This window comes from Ursus americanus, chromosome 18, assembly GCF_024610735.1.
Source record: "Ursus americanus isolate L20-20 chromosome 18, mUrsAme1.1.p, whole genome shotgun sequence".
Lineage (NCBI taxonomy): Eukaryota > Metazoa > Chordata > Mammalia > Carnivora > Ursidae > Ursus > Ursus americanus.
In genome coordinates this window covers 3,577,458-3,591,405 of record NC_142144.1, presented here as the reverse complement: position 1 = coordinate 3,591,405, position 13,948 = coordinate 3,577,458, and the positions used below count along the sequence as shown (strand labels likewise).

Here is a 13,948-nt window from a genome sequence, read left to right as displayed (position 1 = left end):
ACCCACCGGCAGCCTCCTTTGTCCCCCATGCCCTCTCCAGCCACATCGTCCAGTTTTCCACAGAGCTGAGGCCTGAGGTCAAGTGGAAACCCCCTGTGACTCCCACCACTGAACGCCTCCCCCTGTTCTTCTTTGACCCTCCTTACCCTCCTTCCCGGATCCCTTGCTCTTCCCTCCCTGTGAACCAGCCTTGGGAGGGGTAGAGGGATGAGGAAGGGGAGGCGGGAGGCACATGTTCACCTGCTTGGAAAGAGGCACAGAAACAGCCCAAAGAGATGTCCCCATACCTGGGTACCTCAGGTACTCTGCAGGTGTCCAGGTGGCAGCTGCTTTCACTGAGGGAGGGAAACAGAGTGCTCAGAGCCCAGGCCGGGCCCTAGAGAAGCATTGCCACGCCTGGCAGACAGAATTCCTCCAGCGCCCCCCACGCACGACCCCCCTTGTGGCCAGAGGAGTAGAACAGGGGTCCGACACGGGACAGAGAAACCTGGACACGCTCCACCCAAGGGACATTTCACACCGGCGGGTGACAGCAGCCTGGGGAGAGCCCCTCTCTGCAAGGAGGAGGAGTGGAGACCAGAGGGCAGGAGCCAGGGCTGCCCAGGTGGGCTCTGGAATCCCAATGGAGCTCTGGCAACACCTCCCTGGCCCTCCCAACCCTAGCAGCCAGCTCCCCACCCCTTACCTGGACTGCTTTGTCTCAAGCATCTGCTGCGGGACCACGTAGAGGTCATCCTGGCTGCAGAGAGGAAAGATTCCATCTGACTCATTTCATGAACAGTAGTGATTGCTACCAAAGTGCCAGGTCCTCAAGAGGGGGCACCCCAGGCAAAGGTGAGGTGTGCATCCCTGACCCCCATCCCTGTTGAACACCAGCCAGGCCCAGGGAAAGGAGGAGGGGAGGCAGGCTCCCGGAGGAAGCTGGTGGGGCCATCCTCCATCTCGAAGGCCAAGGAAGGCCAGTCATGGTGAGTGGAGAGGTAGGAGTGAAAACCATTACCTCAACGGCAGGCTCTCCCTTTGGCCCTGCAGGTGGGGGACCTCACTGCTGCTGGAGAGAATAGTAATGCCAGCATGACCCACCATCCACCTGTCCAGCCAGCCAGCAAAGGCGGGCCCCCAAGCTGGACAGAGGGAGGAGAGCCGGGGTCAGGATTTGGCTCTCAGGCTGTGCCCTGCTGGTTCACACGCTGCACTGGTTGGGAGCTCTCGTTTTCCCTGATTGCAGGCCAGCCAGAGAGGGCGTGCCCTGCAAGAAACTAGCTCTGAGAGGACAACTGGACCTCCCCCCGCCTGGGCCCTCATGGGGTCAGAGGGCACCCCATCCCTGGTTGGCCCCATTGAAGCAGCTGAAGGGAACCTAGAACCAGGGCCGCGTGCCATCCCTCCCTGAGTATCTCTTTTGCTATAATTACCTCCAGTTCAATACATACGTGTATTTCTACTTCTGTTCTAGATCTTTCTAGAAGGAACCACCCTGACTCCGAAGACTCGGCCATTACCTTTGAGACTCTCTTCTCTGCCCCCATCCGGGAATCAGGCTGAAAACATTGCTGGGGAGACAAACAAGAGCGTGAAGTTGAGTGTTGACTGGGCTGGAGGACACACAGGCTGAGACTTTAACACGCATATTCTGACCCTTTTGGCCTCTGGCTCCTGAGAAAACAGACAGCCCCCTCTCCACCTCTGCCAGGCAACCGGACCATTGTAACACAATAGCATGGACATGGACAGGGACCCGGCATCAGATTCCCCTAGATGCGATTCCAGACCCCCTGCACAGCCCTGAGCAGTGAGGAGGGGTGTGTGTAGAAATCTCTTTCTAACAAGCTCCCCGGGTGATCTGCGGACACTCTGAAGTTGAGAGCCCTGCTTCCTTCCTGTTTTCTAACAAAGCTGTCACATAGAGAGCAGAAGCCAAAGGGCAGGTAACCAGCTCCCTGGCTCGCTAGCGGAGTGTCAGAGCAGGGAAGAAACCACAGTCTCACCCGTGGCCCCACCGCTGGGTGAGTACTGGGAACACAGTGGGGGTGTGTGATGTAATGTTGCAATCCCAGTCTTGGCGTAACTAGCTCTCCCGCCCTCCCCTCCCCTGCCCTGACTTCCCTCACCCAAGCCCTGCTGGTCCCAGAATAAGAATCCCCTCCCCCTGGAAGCTTCTGTGTGTCCCTATGAAGTGGCCTCCCCTGCCCCGTGGGTGGGATTTGGGTTAGGGTGTGAGTGTCTAACCTCAGCCTCTCCACATTGCCACCTTGGGGGCAGGGACAGTGCCTGAATCACCTCCGGGTCCCAGGTACCCAGGCTGGAGCCTCACAGGTGTGTAGGGCGTGAAAGCATGAGCAAGACAGGGGTGAATATGTGAATGCCCCTGAGCTGATGATGCCAGCCGAGGAGGACCCACGGGAAGAACATGGGGAGAACACGGGAGACCATATCCCCCATGACCTTGCCCTCCTCCACAGGACCTCATCAGCTCTCGGACTGCAGCAACCCATCTGTATGGATACCTCACACTCTCTCCACACAGACCGCTCCCTGGAGGTCCGCAGGTCCTCAAACTCAAATCGTCCAAAACACAATTCACGTCCTGCCCTATGCCCGACTTGACCCCCTTATGTACCACCTCTCCTGGTGACACCACTCTCCACCACGCCCTGGAGAGGAAGGTGAGGCTCCGATGGGCACAGACCAGATGGAAGAGGTTACGACAGCCCTGGGAGCCTGGCGGCAGAACCCCGGGGAGCCAAAAACGACGTGGCTAAGTCTGGGGGTCCATCTGTGTGGGACTCTTTCCTTTTGCCAAATTAGAAGATAATTTTGCCCATCAAAGAATTCTGTCCTAGGATTTATCCTGGTTTGTGTGAATTAAAAAAAAAAAAAGGCAGCAAAAGATTTTTAAATCAGTCTTTGCACATTGAGGTCATCTTTTAAAATTTAAATGTTCATTTGAAGAAAGAGCTTTTATTGTGAGCTTTTGAAAAGTGCCAGAAAGTGCTCATGTAGGCTTAGTCACATCAGGATGGGATTTTTAAGTTACACTCAAACAAAACACGTAAAAATTCTACATCCACAAAAAATTTATGAAAGTAGCACATGGGGAGGCAAAGTCCAAGGCGGAAAAAAATCTGCTCTAAAAGAAAACTTTTTTCAAGAAGAAAATAATCAGATGTATCTTCTGGGTTCTAAACATTAATCAATCTAAAAAAATTAAAAAGGCAATCCAAGGTATGTCAAAATGAGGGGGAAAGAAGATAAAATGAGATGTGAACACAGAACAATGCAGAGGAAGAGGGTGCTGGTTGAGTAAGTCAAAAGAACCTTGGCACCTAGATGGAGAATAGAGGCCAGACTCCCGACCCCTGACCCCCGACACCAGACCCCTAACGCCTGAGCCCAGACCCCAACCCCTGACCCCCGACCCCAAACCCCCAACATGAGACCGCAGGCCCCCGACCCCAGACCCGTCGGGCCGCCACTCTGGGCACCTGGCTGTAACAGACACTGCAGGCAGCAGCCAGGCCAGACGGGGTGAGGGGTTTCAGAACTGGGTCACAGCGGGAAGCTGCAGGGCACGGTGACAGGTGGCTCCAAATACTCGAAGGCATGATAGGAAGGTGCCACGGGCTCTCGGCGCTCCCTGGGGTCCTCATGTTCCAAGGAAGAGTATTTTCATGCCATGGGAGGACACGTTCTAAGACTCAGACTTTGGGACAGGCTGCTTTCTGAGCACGGAGTTCTCCTGCTGCACACAGTATGGGTGGAGGCTGGATCCCTGGCGGGTCGGGCCGTGGAGCCAGCTCGGCCCCGGACCCGCAGCATGCCACGATCAAGCTCTGAAGTGGGGGCCAGGCCTGGAAGGACAGCACGGCAGCTCAGGGGGTCCCTCTGCGGGTCGGCAGCCCCCATGTAGTGGGCAGAGACCACCTGGAATGTCATGCCGCCCCCCCCCCCCAGCCCCCGTCTCTGTTCCATACGTAAGTGGCTGCTTGTTGCTTAGACCAGACGCTCTATGAAGCCCCGCCAAGTGTCCAGCTCTGGCAGGTCAAGGGGTGTCTTCCTCCAGGAGATCCAGGAAACCCTGTATCCTCTCTCGTGCCAGCCTAGCCCTGTCTACTTCCCCTACCAGACCTGACACTGTTCAGGACAGGGAGCTGTCCCACTGACAGTGACATATTGGTGCCCCCCACATCCCCCAGAGCACACCAGGCTCAGTAAACACCTGCCTAGGTGAATGCATTGATGTGTCCAACAGCCCAAGAGCATCGTTTTCCAAATCAGACACTGGCTGGACCGTCAGCCCTGAGATGAGATGCTGGCCCAGATTGACTACCCCTCAGTAGCCTGGGAGGCCAGCAGCAAGGACAGTCTGCATCTTGGCCTGGCCACTTCTTGCCTTGGAACCTGGGTGTCACCTGAACCTCCGGAGCCTTAGTTTCTCAGGTGTACAATGGGCATAGTAATGCATATCTTATAGGTTGTTCAGAGAAGGTACAAGAATGTCCACCAGCATTTTGCTCAGGCCCTAGCACAAAATAAAAATCCAATATTTCTTCTTTTTTAGAGAGAGAAAGAGAGTGCAAATGGTGTGGGGAGGGGCAGTGGGAGAGGGAGAGAGAGAATCTCAAGCAGACTCCCTGCTAAGCACGGATCCCAATGTGAGGCTCGATCTCATGACCCTGAGATCACGACCTGAGCTGAAACGAAGAATTGGACCCTTAACCGACAGTGCTACTTAGGTGCCCCACTTACAGATTTCTTCACAAAAGTCATCAGTGAAAACGTGTATAGTTCTAAAGCTTAACCACTAAATGCAAATGCCTGCTTGTGATCTGAACTATATATTCAAACATTCAGCATCCAGGGCAAAGTGGAGGCTAGGGGCAATTTTATCTTGTGGGGTAAGAACGGGTGAACTGAAAAAGTATCCACTAGATTCTATTTTTTTAAGGGGATGCAATTTTACTAAGTTTGTTTTAAAACATAAACTTCACTGTTTCTTTTAAACTAATGAAATGCGGTTAAAAAAGAAAAAAAAGTGTTACCTGTTTTCCCCAAACGTATCTAAAGCATGATGTGAGTTCCGTGAGCTGATATAACTGGTGTTTCTCACAGGCTGTCAAACACTGCCTTCAGAAGCCCTCTGCACCCCTGGCACCTACCCATGCCCATAAATCATCAGGGAGCAGAGCAGAGCCCTGGCTGCGAGTCCATGCCCCCGTGAAGTGGTGGGACCTGAGGCTTCCCTTCTCTGCAAAAGGAGGGCGACAGTGCTGGTCACACCTTCTGGTCATTGTGGGCCAACCCTAACTGGTTGCATGAACTACAGTCAAATATGCCATAAGAAATCCCAACCTGCCATCGGACCCCAGCGCTCCCGCCCTCCTTACCTGCAGAAGCCCAGGACAGCAGCGAAGAACAGGAACCCACACAGCCAGAAGTTGGCGCTCTTTCCCCAGAAGCCTGTGGAGAGGAGGCCTCAGTTATTCAGGGCGGGATTACCTAAAGCACCTTGTTGAGGCCGAAATTGGGCCCTGGCCAGGGATGGGCTCACAGCTGGAAGCACTCTCCTCTTTCCGTACTCACAGGAAAGCCGGGTTAACCTCTCCTGGAGGCACTGAGCCCTGCCCTGCAGGACCAGGCACCTGCCCTGGTGCCTCTCCTTGTTGACAAGCCCCCAGGGAATGGGTGCACTCTTATTTTTTATTTTAAAGATTTTATTTTATTTATTTGAGAGAGAGTGAATGACAAAAGTGCAGGAGCAGGGAGGAGGGGCAGAGTGAGAAGCAGACTCCCCGTTGAGCAGGGAGCCCAACGCTGGGCTCCATCCCAGGACCCCAGGATCATGACCCGAGTTGAAGGCAGACGCTCAACTGACAGCCACCTAGGTGCCCCTGGGCCCATTCTTCATAGTCCAAAGGATGGGGCTGAGGTGGGGCTCAGCAATAATGCAACTGGCGAAGTGTGGATGACAAGACACATGAGAGTTGTGACACACAAGGGTGCACCAACCCAGCTCCACTGAGGGGATTCCAGACTCCACGGGCACCTCCCAGCCCTAACGCAGTGGGAGCTCTCGCCAGAGTCACACACACCATGGCCACAGAGCCCACTGCAGGGAAAACACTTGAGGAAAGGTGCACGTTGGAAGAAAGCCATATTGCATTTCTGAGCCTCGCCCCTCCGGGCAGGGGGAGGAGTAGGGAGCAAGGAATTCAGGATGCCACCCCTGAGAAGGTGAAAATTGGTTCTTGGGGATACAAAAAAAACCTCTTAGACATTAATGACTTGTGGCCTCCCAAAGCTTACCTTAACCCAGCAAAATCTTACTCTTAAGTATTTTTCTATTTAGGGACAATTTTTTTTTCAGTAGGCTCTATACCCAACATAGGGCTTGAACTCATGACCCCAAGATCAAGAGTCCCATGCCCTGCCCACTGAGCCAGGCAGGTGCCTCTCTCTTTAGGGGCAATTTAAATTCAATTTTATTATCCTCCTTACAGTGCCATCACCCAGGAGCGGTGAGGCTCAGAAACACCGCAGTAGGGGGTGGACAGAAACTGGTCTCCACAGGTAGGGACATCTGGTAGTGTTTAACCAGAGTCAGATTCACTCTGCATCTGACCCAGCAAACCCACTTGTGGGGATCTACACTGGGGAGACACTTGCCCACATAAAAAACGATATTGTTCACAACGGCTGTGTTTGTGAGAGCAGAAGCCTAGAAACCAGCTGGTGTTCTTCACTAGGGCCACCTGCGGGCAGCCACCAAGGCGATGCTGTGCGGCTCTAAGAACAGGGGCGCTCTTAGCACAGGTGTGGTGGGTAGAATGCAAAGTCCGGAACAGCCAGACAAGGAATAGCTAAAAATAGTTAGCTACAGGGAGCAGGGAGCCGGCAGAGGAACCAGCACCTGCCAGGTGGGGGTGACACTTCTCCATCAGACTCAGATAAACACATAAATAAACCACAATAAAAGAGAGATACTAAATTTCCATCTTGGAGAGGGGAAGACCCTTTCTAAGTGTGGCCTAAGATTTTTCTAATAGCCCTAAACGAAGACAAATAAATATGAACCAACGAAAATTAAAATTTGGCACGTGGTTAAAAAAAAACACAAACAAAATCAAGAAACACAAATTTTTAAAAAGGTGGAACTCACATCACAAAAGCCCCAAGCCTTTATAATAATAGCTCTTATGACTTAATAAATAAGAGCAACTGGTGAGTGTTTGTTTTTTTTTTAAGATTTTATCTTTAAGTCATCTCTACACCCAAGGCTTGAACTTCAACCCTGAGATCAAGGGCACGATGCTCCACCCACTGAGCCAGCTAGAGACCCCATGAACTGTTTTAAAGGTCAAACGATATGGGGCGACAACTCACATTAAAGGCATTCAACCTCACCACGGTGACAGCAACACAATAGAGATTGTCCTGAGAGTCCAAATGTTCCCCATCGGGTGTGCACGGGGCGCTGGCCAGCCAGCCCAGGTAAAGTGCGTGCCGAACCAGGTGAGCTGGGAGACCCAGCCATGATCAGAGCAGGGCATGAATGAGAGGGATGCAGCCCAGTGCCATGTCTGTGCATCATTCATGCTTCTCTCCTGACCTTCCCTCCCCAGGGCCGTCCCAGTTCTCCCCGCTCCCTGTAGAGAACAGCTTGAAACGCCATTCTCAGGCCCCACATCCTCCTCGCATCATCTCCTCACCCTCCCTAACCTGCCTGTCATGCCAACCACCCACTGGGACTCCTCTACGACTGGCTGGTTCCAGGACGCCTGCAGTCCGAACCCCTTGCTCTCTCTTCTGCCCTCGGCCAGCTTGATCATCAATGCCACTGAACTCTGCTTCCTTTGGTCTACCCTCTGGCTACACCCGCCCTGCAGCCGCCTCTGCACCCCCTCCTCCAGGAGCACAAACGTTGGAGGCTCCAGGCTTGGCCCCAGCCTTTCTTCTGTCCCCACAGTGCACCAGAGCATTAACTACCACATTTGTGCTGCTGTCCCCCTCCCACCATTCTCCAGCCTTTACCTGCCTGTGGACCTCTGGACTTGGAGACCTAACCACTCACGGACCCTCCCCACGGAAGGCACATCAGCCCTTTCATGGCCAAACAGGACTGTGGGTCCCTGTCACCCATGCCCCCCGTGGGGCACTATTCCCATCTCATGGCCAGGCACCAAAACCCACTGAAAGCTCAGAGGCATCTTTCCACCTTCCTTTCCTTCCCACCCCAAACTCAACCCACCAGCACACCGTGCTGCCACACCTTCAAAGTGTGGGTGCAGCTGCTGGGGGTGTAGCTGCTGGGGGAGAAAGTATGGCAAGTCCTCAAAAGTTAAACATAGGATTACCATATAATCCGGCAATTCCACTGCTGGGTCTCTGCACATTCAAGGCAGCATTATTCACAAAAAGGGGAAGCAATCCCAGAGTCCAACGATGAATGAAGGAGTCAAGGATGCATGGTCCATCCCCACCACGGAAAATCTCTCAGCCTTAGAAAGGAGGGAAATCTTGTCCCAGGCTCCAACATGAACAGGCCTCAAGGACATTAAGCTGAGTGAAACAAGGCAGTCTCAGAGGGAAAAATCTTGCAGGATTCCACTTACTTGAGGGACTTGGGCACAGAAGTGGATGGTGGGTGCCGGGGGCCAGGTGGGGGATGGTCAGTGTCTAATGGGGACAGAGTTTCAGCTTGGGAAGATGGGAGAGTTCTGTAGATGGTCGGTGGCTGTGTACTTGAAACTGGTTAAAATGGTCAATTCCTTCTTATGTATATTTTATCACAATAATGAATTTTTGGAAAGGGCAGACAAGCAAATGGGATTGGCCCAGAGGCTCTTCCAGCCCCTGCGCTGGCTGATGGGGGAATGGCTGAAGGCGGCCCCTATCCAGCAAGGCAACTTCCTGATGTGGGGGGGCCCCCTGTTCTCATCTCTACCATGCCGGAGGACAGGGGTGTCCGCAGTCCGCCTGCCCCTGACCTACCCCACGGGATGCCAGAGTTGGGCGCTTGGGAGCCAATGGGACCACTCCACCCTTTCTGTTTGCAAGTTTCCCCCAATGTCCTGCAAGGTGTCCGCCCTGCCCAGGGACACTGGTGCCGTGTGCTCTGACACTCGTCCCCCTCTCTAGACAGCGCTGGCACACAGTAGGAGCTCAACAGTCAGCTGTGGATGGAATACCTCCAGCCCACACTTTCTACAGCAAAGCTGCCCATAGTTCAGGGCTGGGGGCCGGGTGGAGTCCTGGCACTTTCCAGTGGACTTTCTGAGTACCCCGTTCTGGCACAGAGCAGGTTGGCCCACGTGAAGCTGAAGGTCCCACCAGCTCACGGGTTGGGTTGGCCATATGCAGGGAGCTCCCCTGTGACCCCGGATGCAAAGCACACACGGCATGCACACTTTGGACAAAAAAGAAGGGGCACTGAGGCGCCTGGCCCGGTGGGGCTAGCAGGCCAGACACAGAGAACACAAGAAGGAAAGGCAGGAGGGTGCAGCAGGTGGGCAAGATCAAGAGAAGGGACCAGGAAGCTCCAGCAGCAGAAAAGTACCTTGTGTCCAAGGACCTGGGGGTTTGGGTGGAACAGAAGCCAACCCCAGAGGGACTGGAAGCTGGAAGGCCAGACCCCAGGGTGGGGGGCGGTGGTCTGGAGTGCTAAAACCAGGGCAGGTCTAAGCAAACTGGGCTGAATTGGGCACCCTACCAGGTCCCTGACTTTCAGACCAGAGTTGTCCCTGTTTGTGGGACTCTAACAGACAGGTATCTCTGGGAGGCTGGACGGCCAAGTCTGGGGCTGCTAGCCCCTCTCCTTGAGATGCTTAGCATCAGAGCCAGCGCCTACCCCTACTGGACCCCACCAGGGCATGACCGTCCCCAGAGCTGTGGTCACCACCTTCCAGGGAACCAGGAAACACTTGGACTCTGCCCAGGTGCTTGTGCCATCTGGGCCATGGGACTCGGCTGGCTCTAGGAGTTGCCCTTCCCACCACCACACCGTCTCTGCTTTGGTCATGAAGAGCAAATACACTTTAGAATGAGGACAAAAGTAAACAGCAATGGCCACTGTGTCCCTCCCAGCCAGTCCGGGACAGGGTTTCTTCAGGGAGCCCTGCTCCAGGCCCAGCCCAAGCCAGGCCATGTCTGCCTGTCTCCTATCAACAAAAGAATTTTGATGACTAAAAATCAGGAAAAGCAGTGGCTGTTGTCTTTGGTTTTCTCTTCTGGGAAGACGTGTGCTCTCCTGCCCGGGCTGGGCTCTGACTCCCCAAGGGGCCGAAGAAGCCCCTTCCCACCCTGCACCTCCTCCCAGGCTCTGGCAAGGCCCCCACCCAGCCCGGCAGGAGGGAATGGAGGGAGGATTCCAGGTCTCCGTCCTTGTCTCTCTGGACCCTCCCAGCCTCTCTCCAAGGCCACTTCTTCCTGCTGTCAGGGGAGAGGGCTGAGCAGAGCACGGGAGCCTTCCTAGAGGCCCCCCGGAACCCTTCTTTCTCCTCTGGTCAAAGAAGGGGTGACTCCAGGGCCCGGGGTTCAACCCCAGCTATGGTGGGCACCTGGGACATCTGGACCCACGTAGCCTGTTTCATGTCCATTAGACTGGGCTTTGGACTGCTGTTCTGGAAGTTTCATTGAGACCACACTGCCTGCCAGGCCCCTGCAAAGGGCCATGGATGAGAGGATGAATAAACAGTGCCAGGTCCTGGGTGTCCTAGATACACACAAAGGTCAGATCCTTCCCCTCCTGGCCACTGAGGAAAGGCAGCTGGGCACAGGATGGCCCTGGGCAGGAGCTCTGAGCAGGTGCACTACTGTTCCCGGGGGTGGGGGGCCCCAGATGTCCAGCACTCCACCAGGGCTGCCCCATCTACAGCCGCAGGGGCTGGGTCCGGGGCCTACCGGTCCTGCTGACAAGAACCTGGGTTGTTGGGCTGATCTGTGTCCAGGTAGCAGCAGAGATAGCAGGGAGAGAGGGCCGGGCAGGGAGAGAGCACCAAGGGCAAGACAGAAGCCTCCATTTCTCAGCCAGAGAGGCAGAGACCACCCTCTGCGGAAAAGTGCAGCAGACCCCACTGTCCTGGCCAGATCCGGAGGAGAGGGGAGGGGCAGGAGGGGAACTTCCTCCTGGCTTTCCAGTCCCTTCCCCTCCACTCTCCCTCCTTCCCTCCCCTCTGTCCTTAGATCTCAGCCTCACAGGGTGACCTTGGACCAGCTCCAGTCTGTTATTACTGACATCAGGGAGCCAACCTGCACCCACAGGAGACTCCTGTCCCCTCAGCCTACTTCCTCTTTCCCTCCCTTTCTTCCCCCCACCCCCACCCTCAACAGGTGCCCTGGGTCCCCCACTCCAGGCACCAGCTGTGTCTGAGCTCTGAGCTTCTGGGAGGGGCTCTGGGCCCCCTCTCTCACAGGCAGACTTCACAGCAGGAGGAAATCCCCTCATTGACCACCTACTCCGACCTCTGGGGCCCAGACAAGTAGAGAGAAGAGAGCCCAGGAAAGGGGATGGGGACAGGAGGCCTGGGCAGGAGTGCTGGGCAGGGAGTTTTGCATGTCAAATCAAGACATTCCCCCCAAGGGCCTGCCCCCACCACTAACACTGCTGTGGCCACATTCTGTCTGTGGCCCTTCTCTGGGCACCACCATCATCCCTGCCCAAGACCACACCCACTCCTACACACAGAAGAAAATGTAGCTCCCAGACCCTCCCTGCTCCCACAGCACCCAGCTGTCCCCACCAAGGCTAGTTCTGGACCTCTGGCTCTATGCAGCTGGGAAGCCCTGACCAGATGGTCAGAGGCCCATAGAGGTAACCATCACCCTATTCTGGAGCCCTGGTTCCTCCCCACTCACCTCTGGGGTCCATAGCTCCTCTGAGGACCCACAGGCCAGGTGCCCTGGAGGCAGAGGCTGGTATAGGAGGTGGAAGGCTCCCTGGCAGAAGCTAAGCACAGCACAGACCTTAGGCTCAGAGCCAGACCAACCCGACTAACCAAGTCCTGGCTCCTGCCTGGGCCCAACCCCACCTGTCCCTTCTAGGTGGGAGGAACTCAACAGGTTTCCGGTTTGCCCAGATCTGGCAGGGAGAAGCAGCTAGGTCAGTCCTACGACAAAAACCAGACTTTTCAGCTAGATGCCCGTGGCCAGCAGCCCAACTGGCACAGGGGCAGTAATACCTCCTACCTCAGATCACAGAAGGTCCCAGCTGGTGATTTCCCCCGCTCTCAGGGCCAAGCCTGCCTGCATTATGGCCACCAAGCCCTGGGAGATTTGGCCCCTGCTCACCTCTCCAGCTTAGGCTCATCCCCGTCCCACTCCCACTCCCCTCCCCGACCTCTCCACCTTTCCTCATTTGTGTCTCCAGCACGGGGAGCTGCTTTATTCACCTGGCACATCATCTACCTTATCTCCAAACAGCACAGTGGTCTCGGACGCTTTCTGGGTCTCATATTTTCTCTAGAGGGGAGGTCCCAGAGATTTCTGACACACTGGAATAAAGATGAGCTTCAGCGAAGGCCTAGGAGAGGCTGTCCCTCGGGTGCAGGGACTCCAGGGTGTGGGGTACCACTTACGGATTAAACACGGCACACCGCGGAGCCTGGGAGAGGAAGAGGACAGCCCTCTCTCTGGCCCTATCCTCCTGCTAAGACTTTCTGTGCAGGCTCCCACCTGGCCCAGAGGGAGGGATGAAGGAACCAGTTGGGACAGGACAGAGACACCACACCACTGCTCCCAACCAGCCTGGCCCCACTGCTCAGTGCCAGCCACTGGGGATGGAAGAGAGGGCCTGTCCACCAGCCATCCCAAAGGTGCAGGCTGGCCTGTGTCCAGCTGAGGTCAGAGAGGCAGAACTGCACCCACAGAGGCCCCTTGTCAGGGTGACATGGCAGCAAGAGAAGCTGAATGATAAATCAGCTGTCACACCTGCTTCACTCCGTACACAAAACTTGACTCAAAATGGATAAGTGGCCTAAATATGAGCTTAAACAATAAAAAAATTGTTTTAATATTTATAAAATATAACACATATTTTTAAAACACTTGCAAACCACATCTGATAAGGGTTTAATATTCAGAACGTGTAAAAAACTCTTACATGTCAACAAAAGACATCCAATTGAAAAATGGAAAAGGACTTGAACAGACATCTCTCAGAAGACCATGAAAGCCAATATGCGCAGGCAAAGCCGCTCAACGCCATCAGTCATCAAGCAAATGCAAGTCAGCACCACCATGAGCTAACCCTTCACACCCACTGGAAGAGCTATAAGCAAAAATAGGGAAAATCAGAAATGTTGGTGAGGACTGCAGACATCGGAGCCTTGTACTTTGCTGGTGCGAATGTAAAATGGTGCAACTACTGTGGAAAATTATTTGGTGGTTCTCCCAAAACGGCAACACAGAATTAATGCCAGACCCAGCAATTCCACTCCTGGGCACAGACCCAAAGGGACTGAGAACAGATCCTGAAGCAAGCTCAGGTGCACACACATTCGCAGCAGCCGGTTCTCAATGGCCAACAGGTGGAAGCAGCCCAAAAGCCCACCAACAAACAAACTAACGTGGTCTGGCCACACAATGGAATGCAATTCAGCCATAAAAAGAAATGAAGTCCTGATAGACGCTACAGTGAAGGAATCTCAAAAAAACTGTGCTCAGTGAAAGAAATGAGACCAAAGGCCAATATTCTGTAATTCCACTTCTATGAAATGTCCAGAGTAGGTAACTCTGTGGAGGGGAATGCAGGTTGGTGGGTGCTAGGGTGGGAGGGAGGAGGGAATGGGGAGTGACTGCTTAATGGGCTCTGGGTCTTTTTTGGGGGTGACGAGAACGTTCTGAACAAGAGAATGGTGGTGGCTGCACAACAGTGTGAATATACTAGAAGCTACTGAATCATGTGCTTTAAAACATTCAGTTTTAAGTTATATGAATTTCACGCTAACAGTTT

The 13,948-nt window shown here is 54.3% G+C and overlaps 1 long non-coding RNA gene across 1 annotated transcript; it reads right to left on the bottom strand.

The window, feature by feature from the left end:
• Window positions 1-1,250: 1,250 nt before the first annotated feature.
• Window positions 1,251-12,224, bottom strand: LOC148108541 (uncharacterized). Its single transcript, XR_015727264.1, has 3 exons — window positions 11,854-12,224; window positions 5,388-5,460; window positions 1,251-1,553 (listed from the first exon to the last, which is right to left on the bottom strand). It is a non-coding gene; the product is annotated as an uncharacterized LOC148108541 (long non-coding RNA).
• Between the last annotated feature and the right edge of the window lie 1,724 nt (window positions 12,225-13,948).